This window comes from Polypterus senegalus, chromosome 12 (assembly GCF_016835505.1).
Source record: "Polypterus senegalus isolate Bchr_013 chromosome 12, ASM1683550v1, whole genome shotgun sequence".
Classification (NCBI taxonomy): Eukaryota; Metazoa; Chordata; class Cladistia; order Polypteriformes; family Polypteridae; genus Polypterus; species Polypterus senegalus.
In genome coordinates, this window is record NC_053165.1 from 114712573 (window position 1) to 114726910 (window position 14338).

A 14338-nucleotide genomic window follows, 5' to 3' on the forward strand; every position below is an offset into this window, starting at 1 on the left:
AGTTACATGCTCAGATTCTCTTCTGTTTCCCCTCTAGGAAGTATCATTTCAAAATGTAGACCAGATATTCCTTTAGACAACAAATAGTATGAGTGTTTGTTGATGCATTAACAGGGCATATATTATCTATAAAATGTCTGAAGAGACTGGGAGGAATTAAACCAAGGATTAACAGTCCCTCTGTATTAAGTGCCTAGACACAAACTACAATAAGACAGGCAGTATGCCACTCTTCAACTTTCTAAGCCTCCTTGTGATGCAATAGTGAAAATATGGTTAACAGCTGTAATGCCAAATGTACAATAATAAAAATGAGTCTGAAATGGTCCAAACAGTACTTCCATGTACTCTTTTATTGATACTACAGGAAATCACTTAATGGAAGATTACATTACAATACAATACAACCAATTGTTCTGTACAATAATATAGAATCAGGTGCATTGACTTATATAATATTTATTACATACACAAATAAATGTAAAGTAAAATGAACAGGAAATTGAATCAATTGTTAATATTTAATACTTTATGAAAGTAAATGCAATAGTAAAAGGGTGGCTTATTGCCTCTGTCCATGTCAACTATTACAGATCTAGGTGTACAGTATGTGCGTGTTTGTGTGCACTCATTTCATTCTCTTCCTCATCATGCATGTGCACTGGTATGACAAACAAGCTTCACTTATAAATTTCTTTCATTGTTGGTGTGTTTGTGTGTGTAAGCTTGATTGTCCTTTCAGGTGTGTTTACTCGTATATTTAAATAAAAAAAATATATATACTGTGTATATATATATATATGGAAGAGAAGGTCTGTGATACGGTGTTCATATTTACAGCTGGAGATCCACAAAGGGAGAAAAAATTAATCACATATCATAAAGTAGTTTTTATTCCTGAGCTTTCAACCCCTGCCAGGGGCCTTCATCACAGGATAATGCTTAGACTACACGAATCAAAGGCAATATATAGCAAAAATTACGTGGGGGGGGGCGAGGAGGTGGCAAAGTTAGTGTGATCAAGGGGGTATTGGGTGTAAAGTTTTATTTAAACTTCTTAAGTTTGCATATGCTGGATTTATGTCCAAGTGTCTGTTGATGGCATTCTCATTTGATAGCCAAGATTCAGCCAGCTCTCTGGCACTTTTAGTACTGGCCTTAAATTTTACTTGTACATTGTCCCAATTAAATGTATGTCTTGTTGATTTAGTATGCGTGTAGATCAGTAATCATGAGTCCTTTCTTCTGACAGTGTTGCGATGTTCCTGTATACGTGTTGCGATTCTTTTTAATGTTTGTCCTATGTATACTGCTGGGCAAGAACTGCATGGATTGCTGTAAACTGCGTTTTGTGTTTCTGCTGTCAATTTCTTGTTTTTAGCATTAAAGACAACCGTGCGCAGATTGTTCATGGGTTTGTGTGCTATTCTGACGCCTGACTTGGCCAGGATGCCTACTGCACCTTCAGACACCTTGTGGTGATAAGGAAGTGAGTGCCAGGTGGGGTGGGGCTTCTGGTTCATGTCTATTGTTTACTGAGTTTTTTGGCGTCTTCTGTGTAAGCTTCGATTAATGAGTGTTTTTGAATATCTGTTTGAAGTGAAAAGATGGAAGAGATAGCGTCTTTCATTCATTTTTGTCTCCTTCGTATTACAATGGGTGTAGACTCTTCTGAATAGTGTCTTAATACAGCTCCGTTTATGAGATACTGGGTGGTTGCTAGCAAAGTGTAATATCTTGTCTGCGTAGCATTCTTTACGGTTAACACTTATGGCCAGGGTGGTATCATTTCTTTCAATTTAGATGTCCAGGAAGCTGATGCGTTGGTTTATTTCTTTTTCCATGGTGAATTAGATTGCAGGGAATATTGTGTTGATGTGATTGTAGAACTCATTCAGCTGGTCATTTTTAGTATGACGAATGTGTCGTCTACATAGCGTATCCAAATTTTGGGTGTGAACTGGAATAGTGCCACGTTTTCAAATCGCTGCATTACCAGTTCCGCTAGAAGTCCTGATAACGGTGATCCCATTGGCATACCTTCTTTTTGAATGTAGTATTTGCCATTGAAATGAAAGTAAGCTTTTTAGCAAAGTGATATTAGGTGCATTATGCATTTAGTGGACAGTTTGGTTCTTGTCTCTATGGTGGGGTCGCTTCCCAGTCTCATTAATAGTGTTTCTGTGGCCAGATGAATCAGAATCATGGTATATAGTGACACAACGTGAAAACGATACCATGACCTCATCCTCGGCGATGGATACATCTTTCAAGCGTTGTAATGCCAACTTGGCGCTGTTGCAATGTTCCTATATACGTGTTGCGATTCTTTTTGATGTTTGTCCTATGTATACCACTGGATCGCAACATGCATACAGGAACATCATAACGCTGTCAAAAGAAAGGACTCACGATCACTGATCTATACGCATACTAATTTAACAGGACATACATTTAACTGGGACAATGTACTGTACAAGTAAAATTTAAGGCCAGTACTAAAAGTGCCAGAGAGGTGGCCGAATCTTGGCTATCAAATGAGAACACCATCAACAGACACTTGGACATAAATCCAGCATATGCAAACTTAAGGATAACATATTCATAATAAATAAAACTTTACACCCGATACCCCACCCCGATCACACTGACTTAAAAACCTAAAACACATAATTTTGGTCTATATATTGCCTTTGATTCTTGTACGTCTAAGCATTATCCTCTGATGAAGGCCCCTGGCGGGGTTTTTTCTCCCTTTGTGGATCTCCAGCTGCAAATACTGTATATATATATCTCAAAAACTACTCATGCAAAAATTTGGCAAATCAATTTGCATGGTTCCATCACACTCAATTGTCATAGGGCATAGGTCTAGCTGTTTTTAAAGGCTATATGGATAAGTATGTGACCAAACTGAAACAAAACCAATGGGCCCAAAGCCTGTATCAAGGCAAATACCGTGCAACTTCTTTTAAGAAGTAATTTTAAAAACCAGCAGGATTGAAGAGATTAATACTTACATAGTTATGTCTTGAACACACTGGACTGAGTCATTCTTTATTTACAATAACTTTTCTCGGGAACTTAAAGAACTGTGAACATTCAGAAACCTTTGAACATGTTTTGTGGGAAAGTAGGGCATATTTAGAAAAAAACATGTCATTGGCAGATTGAGATCTATAGAATTTGTATAATTTACTTTGGAGGGTCTTCTTGCATTTAGGCATTTCCATTACCTTTTGTACAAATATTACTTTTTGAAACACTAGACCCACTGACATCAGTTAAGTTTTTTGGTTGGTGAATTATTGTAATTTAGGTGGATTTCCACTGCCTTAATTCCCTATACCACTCCAGACTCATCTTCTGTTCTGAATTTGTAGTATTGTTAAATCTTTCAACAATGATAACAAAGATGTCTATTTAAATTTTAAGTAGTTAGGAAACAAAGGTGTAAATGACAGAAGAAGTAGCTAAAGGTCACAATGGGAGGTAAAAGGAAAGTTCTTTAATTACCTGGTCAGTAGGTAAAGTGAGCAGTCCTCCCCATTGGGCATATAGTGTAAGAGACTTGCATAGGCAGATGCAAAATAGCAGTAGATTCTGGGATTCTACTTGATTTTCTTTTGTCGGTTTGTGTTCTCCTATTGGGGAATCCTTCTTTTATGCTAATTATATTTTTACATTTCAATTTTTGCTTAATTTCTGACCATCTTGATGTTATTCTGCATGTGGAATTCAATGATGAGGGCCCTCCATTATTAAAAGTTTATTTCTTGGTAAAAAGATGCTCTACATAAATAGAATATTTGACCCATTACTTAATTTTGAACTGCATATCAGGTTCCTCACCCAGTCTGCATTCTTTCACCTCTGTAACATTGCTTGTCTACGCCCATTACTGACTAGTAATGCTGCACAAACTTTGGTTCATATTTTCACAATGTCTCATATTGATTATTGTAATTCTCTTCATAGGGGTTCCTGCAAACTCTTTACAAAACCTCAAGGATATTCAGAACTCTGGAGCTAGTGTTCTCACCCAATGAAGTGTTCTGCACACATCACCTACATTTTCTTTAAGCTATATTAGTTACCACTTCAGTCCCATATTCAAGTTCAGAATCTTTTTTCTCACTTTCAAAGTCCTGCATAACCTTGTTCCTCTTTACCTTATTAAACTCTTGATCTCTTACTCCCCTTCTTGCTCTCTCAGGACCTCTAACAATAATCTACTTGCTGTCCCATGCACCAGACTTTTCACCTTGGGAGGCAGGTCCTTCAGTACCATTGCCCCTAAATTTTGGCATTCTCTTCAGCAATTTCTATGTGACTGTTCTTCCCTCTCTAATTTCACATCTTATTTAAAGACTTCTCTTCAATGAACATTTCTCTCCATGGCTTAGAGAGAAGAGAGAGATTAGGAGCATGCTCTGATAGTGCGTTGCCGCACCCACCACATGATGAATGACCTTAATTGGGACCTGAATGCAGCAGGTTAGACTTTTTTTTTTTTGATAAAGAGACCTTGGGATTGTTAAAGGTGCAATATTACTCTTACATTATTATTATTACTATTATACTATACTATATGATTATTATTATTATTATTATTATTACAGTTAGTCATCGACTTACGGCTATGTTCGGTTCTGACGGACTGTTCATAAGTGAATCTGGACATAAAACAGAGCAATATATGCAGTATATTCAAACGTGATTTTATGTGAAGTACTGCATAATCATATCATTTGTTTTATATAATTTTTTATTATCATTCTTAATACATTGTGCAGATTTTCTATTTTTTTGTAAATTTGTTTTTATTATTTTGTTTTGCTGTTACTGTTGCTTGAATGGATGCCAGATAGCTTCACAAATCTTTTCTTTGTCTGTGTTATGTTATGTCATTAGTGTGCACCACATTAGGTATACACAATAACTGGAGGTTCTATCCCTGATGTATAACAACAACAGTTTTAGTTCTTGTGAAATCTCGGGAATGAACACTCAGAGGGAGACCCCTTCCAATTAGGTTGGGTGTGCAATTTGTGTTAAAAAATGGGGTAAATACAATACACAAAACAGAACACAAGTAATCCTCTTCACATAGTTAGCTTGTCAATCTATCATTGCCAAATACAATACAATTGTAGAAACTACTTTGTTCTTACACAGCCCTCCTCACCAAGTGCCACGACAACTCTCAAGTAAAAAATAGATTATACCACTTGTGAGATATGGCCGGTCATTCATCCCAACCAATATCCCCTGGCCGCTAGATGGAGCCCTTCTTGCAGCATGGAGGTGCCCCAAATGCCAGCAGGGAATTATGGACAACAAACGTTTTATGCACAGCCCTGCTGGCTACCATGGGGACCACCAGGAGTCACTGCAGGGAGGCACAAAGACATCTATTTTCCCTACACCCCGGAAGTAGGTCCCAGTAACGTGGACAGAAGGAATGAAGTGCTTCCAGGATGAAAAAGAAGAATTTTGATCTGACCCGAGGGGGTGCTAAGAAGTCACATGGACTGAGATGTTCAGAAGCACTTCAGGGTCACGGACTATAAAAGACTCTGGGAAATCCCAGACAGACAAGCTGAGCTGGGTGGCAGGGTGTAAACGCGTCTGGGAGAGGAGGATTGATTATTGTTCATTGGAATTGATTTATTTATGAGTATTGTGGAGAGGAGGGTGTTTTGTGCACATTATTATTATAATAAATCCAAATTTTGGACTTTTACCTGGTGTCTGACGAGTGGTCTGAGGGTTCAAGGGGTCAAGAAAGCCCTAATCTGTCACACACTCAATAAATACAGAACTACCATACATAAGGATTCAGATGTGTTCAAATACATCAAAAGAAAATAAAAGCTAGCTATTGTAAATGCCATATTCTTAAGTCTCTTACATCTTAAGCATTCAGCCTTTTTGCTACCTGCAAATCTGTTTCAAATAGCATTGAGTGGACATCCCACACTGTTGTCAGTTACAAGAGAAGGTTAATGGAATAAAATGGGCACTAAAAATCTACGTGTGTGTACGCTTGCTAGTAGTGAGTCTACAGATGTACTTTATTCTTCAGCATGTAAAGAATTGTGTGAATAGTCCTGTTATTTAACTTAACTCCTCTTTATCTTTGATGCTACCACAAAGAGCACATGGCAGTGCCTTATGCCACTGTTCATAAAACAAGCCATCAGAAATTGTCCTTAGAGCAGTAGAGATAATCAGCAGGTATCAGTGAGAATATAAGCAGTGGAACCACATTCTCATTTCTTCACAGAGACTAATCTCTTAAGAAGAGAGCCTACTCTTAATCTTTTAATACATGCACAAATACTCCCTTCATCTGAGCTACATGTCAACAATAAAACACTCCTCAATATTCAAGAGCCATTTCCATGCTTCTAAATTTCTGTTACTCCTTTTGATACCTTCTTTGGATGTTTAATATTGAATGCAGATTTAAATGCAAACTACTTTTTATAAGATATAATATGCTACATGCTGTTTGCAACTACCATACAAAGATTCCCAAAAAGGAATATTGAGAACTAAAATTTCTTTTATATTGAATATTCATTATAATAAGGGATTAGGCATTTCCTTAATAATAAATTAAGCATATAATCAGTGTTGGCTGTCAAAGTTAAATATGGATATTACAGATAGTTTTTGACTTCTGTTAAAAAAAATAGTGTTGAGAATTAAAAAATATAAAAATACTGATTTAAAAAAGGAAAACTTGCAGCTGTGCTTCAAGCCTCTGCCTGTCATGTACTTCACTGCCTACCGGCTCCTTTTTTTTTGACATTCAGTTTTTTAATTCAACCTGAAAACATCTCCTGTCTCTCTGAGTGAACAGTAGGCTTTTACCCCTACAGTTCATGCTATGCCCTCTACCTATTCATGCAAACATGTCGAGACATACAGTACACGGACATCACAACTGCCATGGAAAGAAAGAAGTTGAAAGTAATGTCAGTTTTATGCCTTGTGATGGATTCACATCTCATCCAGGTTTGGCTATTGCCTTGTGTTCAAAGATGCCAGGCAGGATTCAATTTCTTGCAAAACTGACTTGGGAAGCAAAAAAGGTGAGAATGGATGTAGGGATGGATAATATAAATTATGGGGGATGTCATAACTGGAACACAAAGGCTTTGTATGATTATTGCTTATAAATCAGTGATTCAGCCTGTAAAGGTAGCTGGAGAGCAGGTTCCTAAAACAGAATTCTAAGGAATAGAATAAAAAAAATCCTGGAATGGAAAAACAAAGGCGACGATATGTGACCTTCTCAGAAGTTCTCGAAAGACATTTTAAAGACCCGCAAGACAAAAAGGACTGGCCAAGGAGCGTCTCGCGGGGACCGTAAACATGAGACTTGGTGCCAAGAGATTGTCCCAGGGCAGTCTCGCGGGGACGTGGAACATAAGATTCTTGCAAGACACGTCCTTCTTATCAAATAAGAGCACGGACAGCCAGCAAAACATTCAGTCATGTAAAGCCACGTGGCACACACATATCCTGTGCTCTCAGCAAAAAGAAAGAGCAGCGCGGAGAAAAGAGACCCAAGGCGCGATACATATGCAGAGAAAGGTACAGAATATGAAACCAGTAACAGTCGAAAGTATTGTAGCATCCCAGCAAAGCTGAAGCCTTTTTTGTTTTAAGTGACTGTTAGGTCTGATCGAGGGAGGGCAGAGTACAGCACGGAAGATTGATAGCTGGGTGCTGATTGATGCGGTAAGGGGGAGGCGAGACCTGTGGGAGGAGGGGTTGGAGAGGGTGCTAGAAAGTTCTGTTTGGGGTTATGCAGTCAGCGATTGTTACAGTAGAACTTTTGTGACACTTTATTACGTCAGTCGCTACAGTATCAAAAAAAAAAAAAAGACAGCACAGATCGCATTGACGCAAACAAAAGGAAATTAGTCTAAGTCAGAGAATTTCGAAAACAAGGTTTAACTCACATGCATTTATTGGTTACTTTGCAAAAAAAAATTATTAACTGCTGATGATGTGGATCGTTTTGTCTGTGCTGAAATTACAAACAGAGAAACCTATCCTAAATTATGGTACAAAGTCATTAAACACAAGTCTCACAGACCTCATTTAAAAGATTCAGCATATTGGGACACGAAAGATTCCAAATATTGTTTTTACAGAAGTTCTGAAGTAAAAGTGAAACTAATGAAATAGCAACAATTCAAAGAAAAAAAAATTCTTAGAAGTGGGCATCCAGAAAACCAAACACAGGGTTTGGCAAGCAAAGCTCCCTAGTTATTTAAAAGATGCTAAGATTGTAACAAATCATGGGTACTGGAGTAAAGGATAATGTACCAGACTCATAATTTTGCCTTTTATGACTTGAATGTAACACCAGCTCATTCTTGAGTTTCTTGATACAGGTTGTATTACAGCTCAAGATAGGTTTAAAGCACAAACATCCCTAAACATCAGTGCAGACTAATAACAAGCAGAAAAGAATGTTAATTCAAGTGGCTAGAAAACAGAAAAAGAGGAAGGTAGGCAGGACAAATTCCCCCATATACAGTTTGCTGACAATTGAGGATGCATTAACATAGTTTCATTTCCTGTGTTTTGTATAATATTCTACCTAATATTGTCCCTTTTTGCTGGCTTTTGTGAGCTTTGCAAACATGTAAATAAGCCCTTGTATTTGGGCTGTCTGTGCAATGATTTGAACTCACAAATAGGACAAAAAATGCTCCTGAGAATTGAATACACTCATCCATTTTCTAAACTGTTTAATTGCAGTTCAGGATTCCAGAAAGTGAGAGCTCAGACAGTGCACTGGGCAGAAGACCTACTACTGCAGTGTCATGTCCAATTCCATCACTCCTTACGCACACGTCAATAGTAATTACAACTTTATACCAAAACAGGAAATCATAACTGTAAATTCTGCAATAAAGAGAATTAACTATCTATTAGACCCAGTCCCAGCAGGACTAGTGAAAACCTAAATTAAATAGTTGTGGTACCACCCATTCTTAACCCAGTTCATTTTTGTCATTTTTAGGCCAATATGTAAAAAAAAAAAAAAAAAAAGTAGATTTAAATCTGGTTAATCTCATGACGTGGTGCCTTTTTTTCTTGAACTCAGTAAACTTAATTTTTGTTGTCTTCTTTTTATGTTTGGTATATTTGTTTTTTGTATTATTAGCAATGTTACCTGTGGAAGACAGAATACATTTTAAGATAATTAACCTCTCTTGCCCTACATCTACCTTCAGCACCTTTCCTCAGTATCCTCATGTGTCTGATCCTCTCTTGAGTGGCCCAATCTTGATCATGTTCCAGTAAAGCCTTCATTTCAAAGTCTGTCATTCTCAGGCACCTTTCTCACCTGTTTTTACACTTTCTGCCTTTAAAGGTGACTCTCAGCATGGCACTTTTTACTCCTTCTCATGTGCCTTACAATTACACTTCCTCTTTTGATCGCATCACCAAAGGCAAATTTACCAGTCACACCAAAGTTAAACTGATCAATGGGATTGCTCGGAGGAACCAAACATTGTCACAAGAATGGGTCCTTTACGTATTAAGACTAAGGGGCCTCCTGACACTGTAGTTGTGTGGACTATCCTTGGCCTACATAAAGTGCTAAGATACGTCAGTCCAAGCAAGTTCTGAGGCATTGGCTCTAATACTGTTCTGCTTTTTCTGGAATTGTGTATTCTGTTTTTGCATTTCATCATTGTAAGTTCTATTTCTTCTTATTTTTCAGTTAATGGATTTTTGTTCTGATTTGGGGACTTGATTACTGATTTATGGACTTGATTTTGTTAATCTTTGGAGTCTGTTTTTGTTAGGTAACCCTTTTAACATATGTTTTGTTTTTGCCTTTAACTTTAATAATTTAAGAATTTTGTTTTTGTTATTTGTGTCTTTTTAACATTGTTTTAACTTGCATCCCTCAAGCTAGAAAGCAAATGGGCTAACGCCCTCATCATTTTATCAACTATTTCTGAATACAGATCTTCTATATTTTACTGCTTGTTCATTCTGGGAGTGCTTCCATCTCTACCAGTGTATGATTTCTTGGTTTCTTCAGTTTTAAGGATATTAAGCTCTATTTGGAAGTGATTAGCTTTAAACCAGGAGGTGAAGTAATAATTTTTGGAGCAAACAGGCATTTTGTTGTTATAAACTAAAGTTGCTAATGTGATCTAAACTGACTGCATGCACCAATAGTCATACATTAGCTACTTGTACTCATAAGGCAAAAATGTGGAAATGCTGGTACAGTGTACTCGTACGTATTGGCCCACTTCAAAGTAAAGACTTTACCCTAACTACTGGTGTAAAACCTACTCCCATTCAAATAGGGGTTTAGAGACATAGGGTCGTCATACACAAGTGAAGGTGGGTGTGATATTGGCTTTAAAACATTTTCTACCATCATTGTGTTTATAAATGTTAAAATGTCTCAATTGATTGTCTTCATGAGTCTTCATTATTAAATCTTAACATCCCTGTTTAAGAGATGGATTAGACAAAGATCCTACAAAAAGTGTTTCACTGAGAACAGAGTTTTGAAAGTTGAAATACTTGAAAAGCACATTGTTTATTCTAAATGCTATGTATGAGCTTATCTGGACTATTTCAAACTAGGCTTAAAAATAATGAACAAAGTTGAATAAAGAGCCCAAGTTAGACTCTGAATAAGCAATAAGTTACAATGAAAACCATGAACTTCACTATGCTTCTTCATAAATTAACTTTACTGACCTTACTTTGCCAAATGTTTTTGGAGATTCTTCAAGGGGTATAGTTCAAACTTTTGAAAGACAAGCACAATTTAGAAAACATTATTAGCATTTGATGTGATTAAAAAAAATGTTTGACAACTTATTTTGCTAAATTGTGCTTAAACTCCTGTCCTGTGTACCATATCAGTCTGAACTGTTATAAATGTAAGATAAAAAAAATTAAGAAAAATATGATTTTTGCAAAAAATTGTAAAGCTTGATCAATTGAGTATGCCATGGTAACCAAAATCAATAAAAATGGGTTAGGAGGGTTTGAGACTAATTCCATATATACAGCGGGACTAAGGTGTCATGTTGTTAGATTTGAAACCTAACAACACCTTTGATCAGGATATGAAGGCACAAATCAGGGTTTAAATGAAAGACTGTTTAAAAGTGCAGGTGAAGGTAGTATCAAAATGTCAAAAGACGAACAGACAAAGGGACAAAGGTTTTTATTATTTTAATGACAAACTTGTAATATTCACAACTGAGAGCAAGAGGTCAAAATCATAAATGTAATTCTTTTCCCTAACTAGAATGAAAGCAGGAATGGTCAGCATGACAGTTTGTTTTTGAAATTCTGAAATCTTGGACACCCAGCAAAGCACATTATCATCATAAATAGAACTGATGTGATGATACAACGAGGAATTACAGTGTCAGGCTATAGTGGTGATGTGGTAAATATGAACAAAATGACCACAATCATAAGAAGAAAACCCAAAATAATGTTATAAAAGCCACAATAAATATATCAAATTAAAAATATCAGTCTGAAATTAATCTATACTAATAAAAGGCAAAGCCCTCACTGCCTGACTCACTCATTACTAATTCTCCAACTTCCCGTGTAGGTAGAAGGCTGAAATTTAGTAGGCTCATTCCTTACAGCTTATATTGAACTTTCCTACGTCACTAATTCTCCAACTTCCTGTGTAGGTAGAAGGCTGTAATTTGGCACGCTCATTCCTTACAGCATACTTAGAAAAGTTAAGCAGGTTTCATTTCGAAATTCAACGCATAACGGTCGACAACGTCCGCCATGTTGAACTTTCTTATTTATGGCCCCATCTTCACGAAATTTGGTAGGCGGCTTCCCTGCACTAACCAAAACAAATGTACAGTATGTACTTATTTCGGTGGTATGATGCCACTGTTGGCCGCCATATTGAACTTTTCAACTGTCTTGGTTACTTATGGGCCCATCTTCAAGAAATTTGGTACGCGGGTTCCCAACGCTAACTGAATCCTACTTACGTACATATATACGTCCATAGCCTGCAGCTTGGTCACCGTGTGAAGCGGCGTTGGGTCCCCCATCCTGCCTGCTAATATAAGAACATCCATCGCTCCGGTCTCTACATTCCCTTCCTTGCTTCGCCACGGGATTCACGTCTCCCTGCTGATAACTACAGCCTTTTTATTTAATCCACGGTTTCTCCACTGTTTTATTGTTCGTTTATTACGATTATAGTTATTGTGTGGGTATTTTAGATTTACTTTACATTGTTCAGGTACCCATTTCCTTTATTGTTCCAACCATACCCCCATTAACATGTCTATCAAGGTGATCACCATCGATCAAAGAACTGTCACTTACTGAGTGGTTTCCATGCCCGGAGATGGCACCTGCCTTTTCTATTCTTTTTGTTACATATTGCACGGCCATATCAGGCTCACTCTTGATATCCGGAGGAACGTTGTGTCTTATGTATTGAATGACTGGGACAGGTTCAAGGTGTGGACTGATGACGGTACAGGAGATAATTATACTACACAGGAGCACTATAAGGGTGAAATGCTTAAGCCCTTCACCTATGATTCTGCATGTGAGTTGATGGCTGCCGCTGAATTGTTCGGTTGTCACTTTCAAGTGTACCGAGATGGCCAAATATTTTACACCTTTCGACAACTGCCAATGCCTCTTAAACATCTTAGATTCCCAGGTGACGATTTCAGTAGTGGACACTTTGATGTTTATGAATGTTTAAACTCTCTTTAATCAATGAAACCGGTTGAATGCTTACAATGCTTGACAGATGCCGAATGTCACTTCAACACAAGTCCTACAAATACTGTCGTAATTGAAACAAACATGAAACTCAAACTGATTATGACAGCAGCAATCCAAGCTGTGAGATTTGAGACAAGATTACTGTTCACATGGCCAACTGTACGTTGCATGCTCAAGAGTAAGCTCAGCGCACAGCTTGGTCATATTACAACTGGAGGGCTGAACTGACAATGTGGTATACAAAGAGATCCTTAACAAATAATTATTGGTATATTTTCCCTCAGTTTAAAAAGGTTTAATTTTCTTCTTAATAAAGATTTTAAGGCAGTACTTCGCCGCTGCGAAGCGCGGGTATTTTGCTAGTAACAAAATAAATCAAAATGTTGATAAACATGAAATAATTATCAGTATGGTCAGATAACAAAATAGCTGAACTAAAAATTAGTCAATTTATTTTATTATTGCAATGCATTAATATAAGAAGAAAACATCCTAGTCATCCTTGAATCTCAGATCCTGACAGTTAATTCTTGTATCCACTGTGTTTAGCCTTCGAGTCATCCTTGACAGTGGTATGAACTTTGAGTCTTACCTCTCAGCTCCAAACAATGCCTCATTCTGACACATATAAAACATTTCCATTGCTTGACCCCTATCTCTCTCTCTCTCTCAGTTGCTAAGGTCATGGCTTTATTTAGTACCTCCTATTACAATTTCAGCAATTCACCCTATATATACAAACTGTGAGATGGTGAAATGTAATTATCAAGCAACCTTTCTACTGGATCATCTACAATGGCTTCTTTCCTATTTCAGAGCTATTTCCTGTTCAAAGCTCTAATCCTGAACAGTCCAAACAGTCTCTCTGTCTAATTTAGTTCATAAAATGTTTGAGAGGCCTAAGACCTTATGACGTCAGTTTTTTTATTATCCTTAAGGCTCACTAAAAAGCTCAGGGTATAATGGGGTCCAGTCTTTGGAAATATTTTAAGGTTTATGATGACCATTCTGTGTAAGATAAATTGTAAGACTATAAATATGTAGTTTTCCCATGATATTTAAAAATAAAAGTTTTGCAGTAATCTTTGATAATTAATTTTACTCAGAGTCCACTTAGCCTTTTCACACCAAGTACAACTCACTTTATTATTTCTAGTTAGTTGTTAAGAAAATTCACTAGGTATTTCATTCATCTTGCTTTATAACCTTTTTAATGAGTTTTTATAAGTTGTTCTGAAATGTAATGTATAAGTAAATACTGACTGATGGCTGGTATGGTGTCTGACCAAGAACATTTTCCATCTTACAGTGCATGGACAGCCCTGACAAGAAGGGGGAATGTGGTTCCTAGCGGAGTTGGGTTGGGCCCCTATATTGTTTTTTTGTTAATAAAATTTCTAGTTTTTTCAAGAACCCACCAGTGTTTGTGTTCCATTTCAGAGAAAACCCAAAACAGCTCGCTGGTACAAATTTGCATCCCTTCTCTTCAGTATGTGCGGAAGCAAAACCTGCCTAATGTGACAGAGGCATGATGTAT